The sequence below is a fragment of the Actinia tenebrosa genome, unplaced genomic scaffold (assembly GCF_029948245.1).
Source record: "Actinia tenebrosa isolate PJP-AT-01 unplaced genomic scaffold, QUT_ActTen_1.0 PGA_scaffold9__36_contigs__length_13948895, whole genome shotgun sequence".
Taxonomy (NCBI): Eukaryota; Metazoa; Cnidaria; class Anthozoa; order Actiniaria; family Actiniidae; genus Actinia; species Actinia tenebrosa.
Genome location: NW_028292586.1, coordinates 5,694,491 through 5,708,769, shown reverse-complemented (window position 1 = coordinate 5,708,769; position 14,279 = coordinate 5,694,491). Strand labels below are relative to the sequence as shown.

Below are 14,279 nucleotides of genomic sequence, written 5' to 3'. Positions count from 1 at the left end.
GACGTCACCTTTAACATGACGTCAATTGTAACATGATGTCAATTTTGTAGCTCATGCAAATCAATAGATCGTTTCTTTTCGATCCCTTTTCTATGACGTCACTTGTGAACATGACGTCATTGTTTAACATGACGTCACCTTTAACATGACATCAATTGTAACATGATGTCAATTTTGTAGCTCATGTAAATCAATAGATCGTTTCTTTTCGATCCCTTTTCTATGACGTCACTTGTTAACATGACGTCATTGTTTAACATGACGTCACCTTTAACATGACATCAATTGTAACATGATGTCAATATTGTAGCTCATGTAAATCAATAGATCGTTTCTTTTCGATCCCTTTTCTATGACGTCACTTGTTAACATGACGTCATTGTTTAACATGACGTCACCTTTAACATGACATCAATTGTAACATGATGTCAATTTTGTAGCTCATGTAAATCAATAGATCGTTTTCTCAAGGTTGCGTGCGCATCCAACTTGACGGGCCACAAAAATGAAAAACGCAAATTCAGTAAAATTGAGAAGCCAGTTTTATATTTAAAGTGGAGAATAATCGATTTTATGAATTCTTATCGAAAAGAAATTCATAGAGATGTATGATAATTCTCATTATAAAGCTCGTGTTCTGGTATCGTGGCCCGTCAAGTTTCTTAAATTTGGATGCGCACGCAATCTTGAGAAAACAGTCTATAAGCTTTTATCATACAGTCATTGCTCCAGATTCCATCGCACATTATTATCTTTGTTATTTTTCCTCAGAAAAAACCTTCGAGGCGAAGAAAAAGTAAACAATTCAAAATAAAGCAAGTTGGAAGCCAAGATTGATCTTTTATGTGGATATTTATTACTGAGGCAAGAAGAAAGAAAACCACAGCCAGCCCAACACCGACTGCGGACTGTATATTTTGTATTTATATAACTCGTGTGTGCTGAGCAGGACCTTTACTTGGCTGGTTGATCGGTTGGGAAGGCGGGTATGTTAAAGGGGCGAGATATAGTATGTGACTAATTGAGTGCTTGAATTACTTTGCAAAAGTAGTTTAATTTGGGGCAAGCTAAATTTGATTTGGTCACCCTGTGTTTTGCCATGGGCATGGTTTCTATAGTAACCAGGCCAGGCATTTAATGCTCAAGAGCTCTCAAATGCCTCGGTAGGGTGACCAAAATGAGTCTTAACTTACCCCGTAAATGGAACTTAAAATACTGGGTCGAGTTGAATTTGCAATGTATTTTGAGACTGTTTTAGGGGTAGAAATAGACGCCATCTTGAAAACATGTATTCTACTGAAACAGTTGTGCAATGCACTTCTATGCCAACAGGATCCAGTTTTGTTAGCAATTGATCTTGGCCTTAGAAAGCAGGGATATGAATTAGATAGATGACAATTTTCATAAAAAGAAAAAAAAAAGGTTTACGCTAGCTGGTATAAAACAATATTAAATTGAAAATCCATTTCACACAAATAGATTCGTTAACTTATAAATCAATCATTCTTTCATCGCTGAAGGAATTACCGACGTTTTAGTTAATGCTCCCTTTTTACTAAACTGCTAAAAACCTAGGGCTCAGAAGAATTACAAACTTTTGGGGAGGGGTGGGTGGATAAATTGCTCTTAGTTTTGTAAGAGTTAAGCTACCACGTGACTCTTGTGGGCGTTACCATGGTTACTTAAAATCATTTCCCGCCACAAGTTAAAATGAAATTTCTGTATGTATGTATGTTTCGTTATGCTGCTATGAACATTTTATAAACGCAGAAGAGTTTTTTTTACTAGAAAATTTGCAGGTTTTGAAATTAGATTTTAATAATACTACTTTTAGATATAAAGATGTAGATTGTAAATAGGCAGAAATAAGATAGAAATAAATGAATAAGACAAAGCATTAAAGAGTGTTTGCTGGGGTTTTATTCATTCATTCATTCATTCATTCATTCATTTATCATTCATTCATTCATACATTCATTCATTCACTCATTCATTTATTTATTCATTCATTCATTCATTCATTCATTCATTCATTCATACATTTATTCATTCATTCATGCATTTGCTGTTATTTCAGGGACATATTCAGTAGTGTACTGGGGTGTCTGTATATAGCCTTCTTTTCGCTGGCGTTCCTTCTTTTTTTCTTTTTACATGCATGTATTTTGGGAGGGATGATGTGCTGTGGTTAATGGGAATGACTCCGTCGTGGGAAAACGTCGAAACAGTCTTAATAAATCGCTTGGACCATCTGTGTGGTTGTACACAGATTAAATGCTAAGTCAATTAATGCTGTTTTTTTAATCTCACCGCAGGTATAAAACTCTAAGTAAGAAAGGAAATTTGATAATCATTTTAGTCACTGCATAAGGAATATAATGTTCCGCCGGCGCCTATTTCCATTCTTCATAATTCTTTAAACCACAGGGAACCCAATTATTCCGTTCAAAATCAAATTAAATATTAATAGCGTGGGCTTCCTGTGTGAATGGTGTAAACATACCGCCTGCGGTGGAGGCGGGAAAGAACGTGCAAAAGGTGCTGAAGGCAGCTGTAAAGGAAAAAATACGAGAAAGTGAGAAACAATTCGCGCATGCAATGTGCCTTGAATAAAGAAGCTCTGAGACTTGAGGAAAGGTATCTTATCTAAAACAAACAATTATTTTTTCGGGCCGGAGAAATTCAGCATCTAAAATTACTTTTAAAGATGCTGTCATGCTGAAGCGCATTCAAAATTACAAGGAAAGACTGAACAATCCAACGTGGATTCAATAGCAATCAAGGGTGACAACCATAGAAATGGCCACAAATGAGAGAGTAACAAAAAAATAATAATAAAAAAATCGTGTGACACACACACCAAAGCAAGTGCCAACACGTATGGCTATCACATGAATTCCAACGGCTTCGCAAGATTCGCCTATAAATTGCTGCAACGGTTTCTCTTTCTTTCTCATTGATCCTTGTTGTTGGAATAGAAGAAAACTCGCGCACGAGAGATACCAACCTTGAATCTTCGTAACTTTGTAAAAGCGTTCGCGTTCGCCACCTTGAGGTGAGTTTTGAAAAGAGCTTATAAAAGAAACAGGCTTGTAAATGTTAAAACAAGTATTTATTTGCCTCAGCTTACTTACCTAGGTTCTTTCCTTATGCTTTCTTGTCAATTTAGAGCGACATGTTGTACAATTTCTTTGGCTGTTTTCTACTTCGCGACCTTTGAACTAGTACCTTCGACATGTACAACCGCAAAAAAAACAAAAAAAAAAAAAAAACCGTTGAGAATTGGCCCACAATTCACACGTGTCCGGTGGATTTTTTCTATGCGCTTATAAATACAGTCTCATGTGGACGCTCGAATCCTTAACGAAAGTTTTTCGGGATCATTATATTTTAGTTGGATTGAACTTGAATTTTAAGATATTTCAAACGTCATACTTAGACGTGCATGCAAATTCCCCATCTGTTCATCCAATCAATGCTATGTGCCAAAATGCACGTTTGCTTAGCTCGTTTCTTATGAGAACCTGTTCCAACTGATAGAAGTCATAAGGAATACATTAAGAAGGTTTTGAGTGTGATAAATCAAAATTTTCCTCGACTTTTTATATCAATGGTAAAATTTCAAGTTAAGATAATAAAAAATTGACAGGAAAAAAACCCACGGTTATTAGTTCAGTGCATAGTTGATTTTTAAAAGAAAAAATACATGGTTATTCTCGGCAGCTTCTGTTTTCGTTATTATGTACAGAATAATATTTTATGGCATAGATATTGAAATGCTGAGTTACATGAACTTTTGATAAGTCTATACGTCTTGGTTAGTGCTTTTGCGTTTGACCGTAAGTTTCAAGATATAATAAGTAAGGCTTGAATCCAAGTGCTTGAATATGTCTAAGAAAATTTAATGTAAATTTATTCAAATGATGTTTTTATATCAGAATTTATAAAACTCTTCGCGATTTCATGATTTTATGATTTCTATCGTGTCTTTTACTAATGAATTATAATGCCTTTGTTAATAGTTACTAAAGTAAGATCCATATATATCCATGATTCAGTAAAAAAACATTGTAAGAAATTGCAAAAATTTGCACAAATCTTTAAGTTCAGTAGACATCAGTAGACCGTAGACCTACAAAACTTTTGCACTATTTTGTACACTTTTGTTAGTTCACTTTTTCACGGTTATATGGTATGCACTCCGTAGTAAATCAGAAAACAGAACACAGATGAACTTGGACGACACTCGTAGCTTCGTCCTAGTATGTTATAGCTTTAAACTAAGACTTCAGTTTTATTGTAATTGAAATAAGTTATTACTTAATTATGTAATACATAGAAAAAGAGTCTTCTATGAATGACAGGTAATAAAGGGAAAGCGTCATCAAAAGGAAGACATGAAATAAATGAATGACAATTGTACCTTCAAAGTATGAAAAGTTAAAAAAGAAAGAAAAAAAATACTAGTAAGAGAAGGAATAAAGAAAGAATCCCTTAAAAACAACTCGATGAAATCGTACTTTGACAAAAGCCGCCTCAAAGATTAAAACATACGAAGAGAGTTAAGTTTAATTTCGAAATTGAAATTGCATTTGGGACAAACGAACCGCTAGATACACAAATATTACACCTTGTAAAGGAAGCAATTTGATTACTCAGACATAGCCTATCCAGGTTTGAATTAATGTACTAAAAGTGTTGATGAAATCCGTATTGGATGATGAGCTAGCCGCAATATCTTTTTTGATTCTCTATTCAATGATTATAGTAGAAAAACCAATATAGATAATTGAAGAAATAACTAAGACAAAAAAGAAATTTTTTACTGGATATAAGCTTTGGTGTTTTTTTTTTTCTTGGATAAAACGTTTTAGAAAATTGGACGACGACGTGTTCAAAAACGCTGGGAAGCAATTTCGCTCCATATTTTGGAGCATGCGTAATAAGTGTTTTCTATTTACCCAAACCAGATGATGAAGAATGAGTTTTTCTGAAAGAATCGTATTTTATGCTTTAAATTTGGTTGATTTTTGTCATTATTGTATATATTAATCAAGCCTGGCCATCTTGTTTAACTGATAAAAGACGTTGCAAGACATATAAATGGTTTGCAATCATTTCCAAGAGAACAAAGTACATCGGACTCGCGCGCCATGTTAGATGCAATAAGACAAAAGACAACAACAAAAAGCAACATTTCTAAAAGTTTTTACTGAATTTGAACTAAAATGGTGGTTTTAAAGAACAGAAATAAGATGATAAGAGTTTTTTTACGGCAAAGAAGTCTTCATAACCCGCCCATGCAGAACTGATCATGGCCGACATGTTGCTCAGTGGTCTAAGTCACCCAAATGATTGCAGTATAGGGGGAATTGTTCTCAATTCATAATATTCAAAATACTGATCAACATGTGTAGGTTATATCAGAATAATATATAGAGATTACAAACCGTTATTTACAATTCCTTAATATACTGTGGATCATACGCAAACCCTTTCAAAGGTTTTTCTAGTGAGCTTTTTAAAGATCGATCAGTAAACTGATTATCAAAATGTTCTTGAAATGGCTATTCCGACATTTCCTAAATCTACATTATAGATTAATAAAAGGAGTAAATCGATGTATAATAGCTCGAGCGGTATTAAATGCGATTTGAAGTCAATTTACGAGATAAATACTGAAATCATATTTTCCTGACAAACAAACGAAAGAAAAAAGAATCGTTACTGGAAAGGAAAAATCGCGTACACGAAACTGCATTAACGCTTCGTTACCATGCGCTCTTGAAATCTCAAGTCTCCGTCCTGCGAATAGAACAAGCCGAAAAGGAAAATACTTTTTGATTAACAGAAACGTTTTGCGAGGGAGTGAGAGTACTTGATAAAGGTTTATTTTATTTGACTGTCTGTAGTACTCGATAAGAATCTACGGCATGTTTTGACTATACATAAGCTATTTCAATATTGTATTCTAGCTTAATCAATTAAAACGAAGCACTTGACTAAATGATATGATCTAAGCATAGTTAACTATGATCTAAGCACTAATCCAACATTACGTCAATATAACATTTCTTTCCAATAAAAAATTAATGAAAAAGGCTATATTAATTAATTGTTTGTTTATCTTGTCCTCAGAGCATTCGAAGGGCCGTAAAGACGTCAATATAAGAGCTAAATATCGACTTCTTTACGACTTGAAACGTTATATTTCCGAGAGTCCGCAACGCGGCTTTCTGATACGCTTTTTGCTAAAGTATAGATCCTCTCGCATTGAACGCCAAGTTCTCAAAAATTAAAGCTCTAAATTTTACGTAATTACAGTTTCTGTTTATCCAAACTTCATTCAGTTTAAAATAGCCGGTTGTGAATTGTGAATATGTGACTGTTATTCGAGAACAGCCCACAATTTGAGGTTAAATTCTATAGTTTGTATTTTCAATGAGTATTCATTTAGAAAACCAATCTTTCTTGGTAAAATTCAAAACTGTTAGAACGAAATATCTTGTCATCACTTGTAATCAAAATTTCAACTTCTAAGACAGGTGAAGCAACTTTTAATACAATTATAAACCCATTAAACCCAGAATTATTGTAATATTTTTTCACTTTGTTTTTTTTATAATGACGTCCAAAGACATTTTAGGAAGAGTTTGAATGCATTACAGAACGACTACTTCAAATAGTTTACCACCAATGACGCATTTAACCTTTTAGTTTACCGACGTAATTTTCCACTTTATATAATCATACTATTAGACGTTTACGATTAACAGCAATCAACTGCTGTAAAATTTCCAGCAAAAATGGCCTGTTTTATAAGTTACTTTTTAAGAGTTCAACAAAAATATATGAATGAAAACTGCACAATATCACTTCTTTGGAGGAGCATTTTTATGGAACCCATTTCAGTATTGACAAAAATCTTTTGTGGTTTTGATTATATTCCTAGGATTTGTGTCGTCCTGTTTCCTAGGAATTGTGGCTAAATACAGTCACATTTCCCTTGTGATGTTTATTTTGTCCTTGCGGAAGTTTCACAGTTGTAAGTGTTTTCCAACGCAGTTTAGCTACCCGCCAAATTGACCAAATTGGATAAATCGAGGGTTCTTGATAAAAATATCTTCGACTTATCTTACGATGTGAGTTTTTACTTTTGTATATGGAATAAATTTTAAGATATTAAAAGGTCATTATAGATGGAGACGAATTATAGGATCAGTGTGGTCACCCGAAAACCTATGATTGGTTGATATATAAGAGCTATTAGAAGTTTATTAGTAAATTAGATAAGAGAAGAATCTTTCATTCATAATACTATCACAGCCATTTAATTTTTATTGTTTGGAAAAAGATTTAAAACCTAAGATAATCTAACAGATTTTTCATACGTTACTCCCCGAGGTGGTTTTGAGCAGTCTACCCATCTTCGGCCGGTTTGATGATACTTTTCGAGCTTATAGTTTTGCGCGTTTTTAGTAGGATTTTAAACGGAAAATATTCCTAAAAACACTTTATCTTGTACTTTATCAGGGGTTTTTATTTTATTGATATTGCTAATCAGAATAATCGATAAAAAAATCACAAAGGAAAACCACTTCTGAAATGGAAAGAAATTCAGTTTTATGAAGTATACGAGTCATACTGAGAATGCCATCAAATCAAATCTAAAATTTGAAAAACTGTAGTCGAAAATGCAAGATCGCAAAAAGTCAAATTTAATTCAGTTGAATTATGGACTGAAAACTTACATATTGTTTTCTTTTTAACTATTTTCATAAAGTTATGTGGAGCTGAAGTTGCAACAACCGCATTTTGCATCAACGGCGCAAAGCGGAAATAATTTCATAAAATTTGAAAACATTTTCGACATACATAAAACTCTGTTCTGCACTTTATACTTTAGAAATCATCCTTGATCATATCGAGCTAGGTAAAAATGAAGAAATTTAAACTTTACAGTTTAGCATTTGATTTTTTGTCTTCTTTCGAGTCGACATCTAGTTCCACGTTTCAAAAAGCGCACTTGAATGGTATTCCGAAATTAGCGAAAGAATTAAATTCTGGAGCAAAGTATTTTCAGTCATATCAGTTGAAGCAGTTTAGAGGTCGTTTTGAGTATAGATATTATTACTTCTTTTTTAATTTCTTTTCTCCATAAAGTTTCGTCAGTAATTGTATGCTCAGGCTTTGATGGTTGGTTTAAGGTTGACAGCAGCTACTTAGAGTGCAATTATTTGGTCCAAATCCGCTCACCTAAAGACTTGAGCTATGCCAAAGATTTCACGTTATACATTACCTAATGGACTCCAAATGACTTTTCACAGTTCACTGTTCAGCAGGATCCTTGCCGCCACATTTAGCAATAAAAAAAATCCGGGTAAAATAAAGTAAATCAAGAAAACATTGTTTGATGTAAGCACTTGAGGTTTTCAACTTGAAATCTAAACAGTTCAATTTTGCTCAATGGGGAGTTTCAAAAATACCTGTCTACTAAAATAATTGTCCCCTCCCCCAAAGAAAACCCTCTACTTTGTCATTGAATAAAAAACCCGACATAGCGGCCCGCGTTCTAAATAATCTCCATATTTTATTAAGAAAAGGGTATTATTAAAGATAGCTTCTTGTTGGCGGTTTTTGCCTGGAGGCGTTGAAAACTTGATTTGGCGGCAACATTTTTGCGTCAATCTTTCTTTTCTCAAATTTTTCGGTCGCAGACGAATAAACTGAATCCTTCACTCGAACGGACTGTAGGATTTAAGTGAATCAAGGTTTTTTTAGTACAGTGTTTGTGTAGCTAGAAGTGTATATTCCTACGTGCCGAAGTAACTGTTGAGAATTCGATAGACAAGCTACTTCCTCATTTTGTCTCTTTGAAAATATGTTGATTCGTCTCTGACAACCCACTATTTAGAAAAATAAATAAGAGAATCGATAAACGCCTAGCTATTAAATGAAGGTAAAATCTTGAAGCCCTAAAAGTCTTGAAGTACTTTTAATTCATGTTTTACTTTCCTCTAATGTAATAATTGAGTTGACCTAAAAAGTTCGCTCCTGATGGAGTGTTTGGGACTTACAATCTAGGGGGCAAAACTTCCAATACGCAGCTCAGAGCTTCGTAGTTTCAGTGTTATTAAGACTTTTCTGTTTACATTGTGAAGACGTCAACCAATCGCTGGGAATTTTTGGCGTAAGAGAATACAAAAATGTATTTTGATATAATCTTAATTGAATAGATTCTGAAATTCAAACTATTTGTAGTGACATTGACTTCGAAGTTATTTTAATTTTCTTGGCAGGAGAGGAATCATAAAGTTTAATACACCAAAAACTTTAAGCCGATTTGAAAAAATTTCCCGGACCCATTTCTCTTTAAATAAACTTCTTTATCGGAAAAAAGTCATTGAAAACTTGCAAATCCAGACTGTCAGTGATTGAAAACAAATTTAAAACAAGGTCATTGAAAAGAAAAAAGAACTTTCACTTTTTTTAATTTTTCTGGAAACTTCGCATTGTTAATAATAATTTCGATTGCTCGTAAATTGAGCTTTTGAGCACTTGTGACTACTGGGATGTGATGGATGGAGTTAGTACTGCGCGCTGTTGGTAACGAAAAGGAAAGTCCTGTCTCAATTTAAAGCTTTTAGGGATAAACGGAGGCATTTGACAAAATATTAAATACTATCTCCTGTATAATCATTGCACTGGTCTTGGATGTTTGAGGCCTCCATTTGTTCGAGATGCCAGTCCTGTGTAGGATGTTTGCTTAGGTTAAACTTATCAGGTCGATCTCGACAGTGAGTGCATCTCCGTAATTACACACTCATTAGATTTTGATTCCGGTTATTCGGAAATTACTTTGGCATTTTATTGTTTTCTAACAGGGATAAATACCAAACCAGAGAGCCAGCACAAGTCACCTCACAACACTCCAGCGAATCTACAAGACCACAGCTCGATCTTGGACCAGTTTTTAACCCTAAAAAAACATGAATTCAAAGGCATTGATTATTTTGGTTGTTGTCCTGATGGCAGTAGCGATGGTACCTCAGACAAACGCCTTTACAGCCGGAGGAGGCGGGAACGTCCCCTCGGGAAAGCGAGAATATATGACGGTAAGACGCTAGTGAGATATCAGTCCGCATTTTGTTCATAGTTTTCCGGCGTTTTAGGTGCTTATTTAGCACTATTATATGCTGGTCGTATCAGGTAGGAGTGGTTCTCGTGTTGTGGCATTTTACTACAAAGTATTCCTCTAATTCAGTTATGGTAAAAGTAAGGGCTGCTTCTTTATTCAAAACAGCAACAATTTAAATAGTATTTCCAGAATTTATGCTTGAAACTCCGGAAAAAGTACGTTCATGATGTTACTCGTAGTTCAATTGTTTCCTTTTTGGTTCTTTTTGATCCTGTGTTGCTCTTTATTTGCTTCTGAAACAAAGCTAGAGAGAAAAGAGAAAAAGATAAAAGATAAAAGAAAGGATGATTGAAAGTAAGAAGGAAGAAAGAAAGAAAGAAGGAAAATATGAAAGACGGAACGGAAGAAGAGGAGGAAGAGGAAAGAGAAAGAAAAGAAAAAAAGGCGGGCCTGAAAAAAGAAAGACAATGAAAATGATAGCCAAGAACTTCTTAATGGAAGCTGTTCAAAATAAAGACCATTTCAAGTCTTCGGAAGCAACTAAAGCTTAGAAAATCCTCCACTAATAGATATTTTTCGTGTTTAAAAAAAGAAACTAAATGTGGCTGTTGTTCAGATTATTTTCGAGAAAAGCATTGTTTGTCTTGGGAGTGTATGCCATAGTTCATGAAGTATTTTCACGATAATTTATTTCAATCGAAATAATAATTATAGTTTTTCCTCCGTTATTTGGATGGTATTCTGAAAATTTTTTACTTGAGCCAGTATTTTTATTAATAATAATAAGATGCTTAAAATTTTGATCAAAATTTAGGTTTTGAATGAAAGAGTATATGTTGTTTTAGGCCCCGCGAACATATTTTTAAACGCAGATAAGAAAAGAATTTCCTCCATCTTTGTTGTCACTGACAGGTGCAGGAATGTTGAAAACATACCGCCCCATTTAGTAATGATTGGTTTTGCAATATTCAGCGCTGAGAAAATATTTTCCTTTCACGAAAACGACAAATTTTACTTATTCTTTTTCTAATCTTATCCAATCATTCTTGCTGTATCGCACTGGCTTTGAATTGTTTTATACTTGTGTAGCTGTGAATATTTCTTCTAGATTATTTATTTACTAAACCAGCAGAAAATTGTTTCTAGTTTTTTGTGATAGTCTAGGAAACGCTTTCGGGATTTCTTCACTTGTGTTCAATTTTCTGGAGAAAAATTTCCCCTTTTGCGTGTAAACATTTTTATTCCGTTTGAATCCCACACTGTGAAGAAATACAAACAAAGTCTTGAAGTCTTTCCGGTTTTTTTCCTTTTTTAGACTCTTTATTTTCAATCGACTTCAATTTTAAAATCTTAAAAATCTAATATAGATATAAAGCTGAATCGAAAAACCAAGCTTGAATAAAGGAGTAAAAATATGTCATACGTTGTGCATAACTATTTCAGAGTTCTTGCGAAATTATGTTTTTTTTCTTATTCTTTTTCAGCTAAAAAGAGCAGTGAGTAGCCTGTGTGCAGTCGCTCGTGAACACTGTAAACGAGAAGCTTTCGATAGCAAAGACCTGGAATAAATAATGAAGAAATATCAAGAAAATAATGAAGAAACAAATCCAAGAATCGCAGAGTGTTTCCGTGCCATGCAATGTTTATGATAACAAACTACTACAAGCTTTCGTCCCTCGATCCCCAATTGAACTAAAACCCCAGAAATACAATTAGTTAATTCTATGAAGTTTATTGCGCTTCTACGTTGTACGTAAATTGGTAATAAATTGATTTATAAACGACCAAAGAGCCTTTGTATTGACATATTTTTTTGTAGAAGTTATGGACCAATTTTTCTCGTAATTGCCCCAAACAATTCCTAGATTTGTACATAAGTAATATTTCTTTTGCAATATCTATGATAGATCCACACAGTCTGCGTCTTGAAGAGGGGCGGTATTCCAAAAGTAGAATGAATTCTCGGTTTATTGTGAACACAAAAAAGCGGCACTTCCTGACGCACGCGATCAACGTCAGTGAGAGAGTTTATTAATTTGAACTCGAGCAAGGCAGGTGGGCGGGAGCTTTCAGTTCGCGTACAAGAAATAAAACTAAGGACTGCGAAAAGCCGGGGAAAAGGAGTGAAAAAATCCGGAATAAAGAAAATGAATGGAAAAGTGAGAAGGACGGCAAGGAAGAAGGGGAAAAAGGATGACAAGAAATTAAGTGAAAAACATCGAGACAATTACAGGATTACTATATGAAAGTAAAAGAGAGAGAGGACAGAATAGCTGAGAAATATAAAAACAACCGTCTACATACACTTTTAATCCCGATAAAATAAAACAGATCATACAAGTTGGTCTATATAGTATATATCAGATATATAGACTTTTCATTTTATAGTTCTCAAATGCTTTTGGAATGTTTTCGAAATTATTTTGGATAAAAACTCCACCAAATAAACTTGAATAGAAGGAACTGATATACGTTGCCTTGACTATTTATGTTTATCTTATGGACGACGTGTTGCTCGTGGAGCTTAGTGAAATTTTACTGGGATACCTGTTTTGGCGAACGCAACTGAGTGTCACGTGTCAATAGAGCTAGTCACTATCGTTACTTTAATTTGAATGTTTAATTTTTCGAGTTTTCTGATTTTTCTCCCTCCATTCTCTACTTTCACATCCCCATAGTACTTTGCGTCTTTGTAGGTACCAGAGGGTAAAAACCCGCTTATTTTGCAGAAGGCTGATCAGACAATGTTGACAATACCTTGTTTGGTATCCAAAAATAAAATGAAGAAGTAAAAAGATAGAACCTTGAAGACGTTTAGGGTAAATTTTAAACATTTTTTCGTAAGTCAATACATTTTCTGTAAGACCAAAACTCTTGATGATCTGTACATGCAAAAATAACTTGGAATAAACTGATAATCAGTATTGTACAGATAAAAGCAGGTATAGTATAAATTCAATTAAGAAACCTTTTAATTTGGGACAAATTTTTGATAAGTTACCCCCCAAAGACGCAAGGCATTATGGGGATGTGAAAATAGAGAATACTGCCCTACACATTTGACTTTTTTTCGAATCGTATATTCATTTTGAGGCAGGCTGTATCTAAGAGTTTACATCAACAGAGCAGGTGTATGCTACGTCATTGCCGCCATCTTGGTTGACGATAACAAAGCTTCTCCTGTTAGATCAAACAAGATGTCGGCTGTTTCATTCTTTAGTACATATCTCAAGGGATTTTGAGTCTCATGTTGCACAAACTGTATAGACTTGGTCAAATCGATTAATCCAACTCATGGAAAAACAAAGGAAATTCACGGCAAAACAAAGAAAGAGAAAGTGGTCAGCGGAAATGCAAAGAAAGCTAACACCAGTCTTACTCTTCAAGATACGCGTGTATCGTCATTGTCGCTTCTTCTTCTGTACTGTTTTACGGATCTCATCTATAAATATTTAGTACTAATGTTTTGCTCTCAGTGTGGATGGTATGTTGAGGACATTTTTTGTTCTAGCTGTAGAACAGTACATTATGGTTTAAAATCTACTTAGTCCTTCTACACAGTTGTGAAGGTTATTGTTATGTTAATTTCATAGAACCGGTAGCCGGGCTTGAACTTCCAACTGGATGGGTGGCCTAAACATCATGCGTAGCTCCTTTTTCGGCTTGAAAATCATAGAATAGTTATATATATATATATTATTTTCTATGTGAAGATAGAATTGAGAAATCGAAAAAAAAAAAGACTGCCTGGCATTCAATCCGTTTCCTGCAGTCTGTAATTATGAGAGAAAATTTTCAAAGTACCATGAAGAGATTACTCTTTCGTATTCTATGCCGAGAAAAGAAAAACATGTCAAATATAAATCTATTGAGCTAAAGTGATTCGATTAAAGTTTCTCTACGAAACAGGATACTTTAAATCGATTAGAATTCGTTTTAGTGATAACTGCCGGACGTTTTGTCATTCTGGAATGGCTGCAAAAGTACTGGGAGAGAAACTTGGTAAATATACATTGACAAGGAGACTAGTACCTGACAAGGAAAACGCATTTGTTACTTTCATGCAACTACAAGATAGATAGATCAATAGCCGATAAATTTACTAGGCCTGAGAAAGAAAGCATTTAAAAGAAAATGAGTA

The 14,279-nt window shown here is 34.2% G+C and overlaps 1 long non-coding RNA gene across 1 annotated transcript; it reads left to right on the top strand.

Moving 5' to 3' along the window:
- Nucleotides 1-2,910: 2,910 nt before the first annotated feature.
- On the top strand, nt 2,911-11,927 carry LOC116292904 (uncharacterized). The gene is made up of 3 exons (XR_004196738.2): nt 2,911-3,055; nt 9,885-10,115; nt 11,623-11,927. It is a non-coding gene; the product is annotated as an uncharacterized LOC116292904 (long non-coding RNA).
- The last annotated feature ends 2,352 nt before the right edge of the window (nt 11,928-14,279 follow it).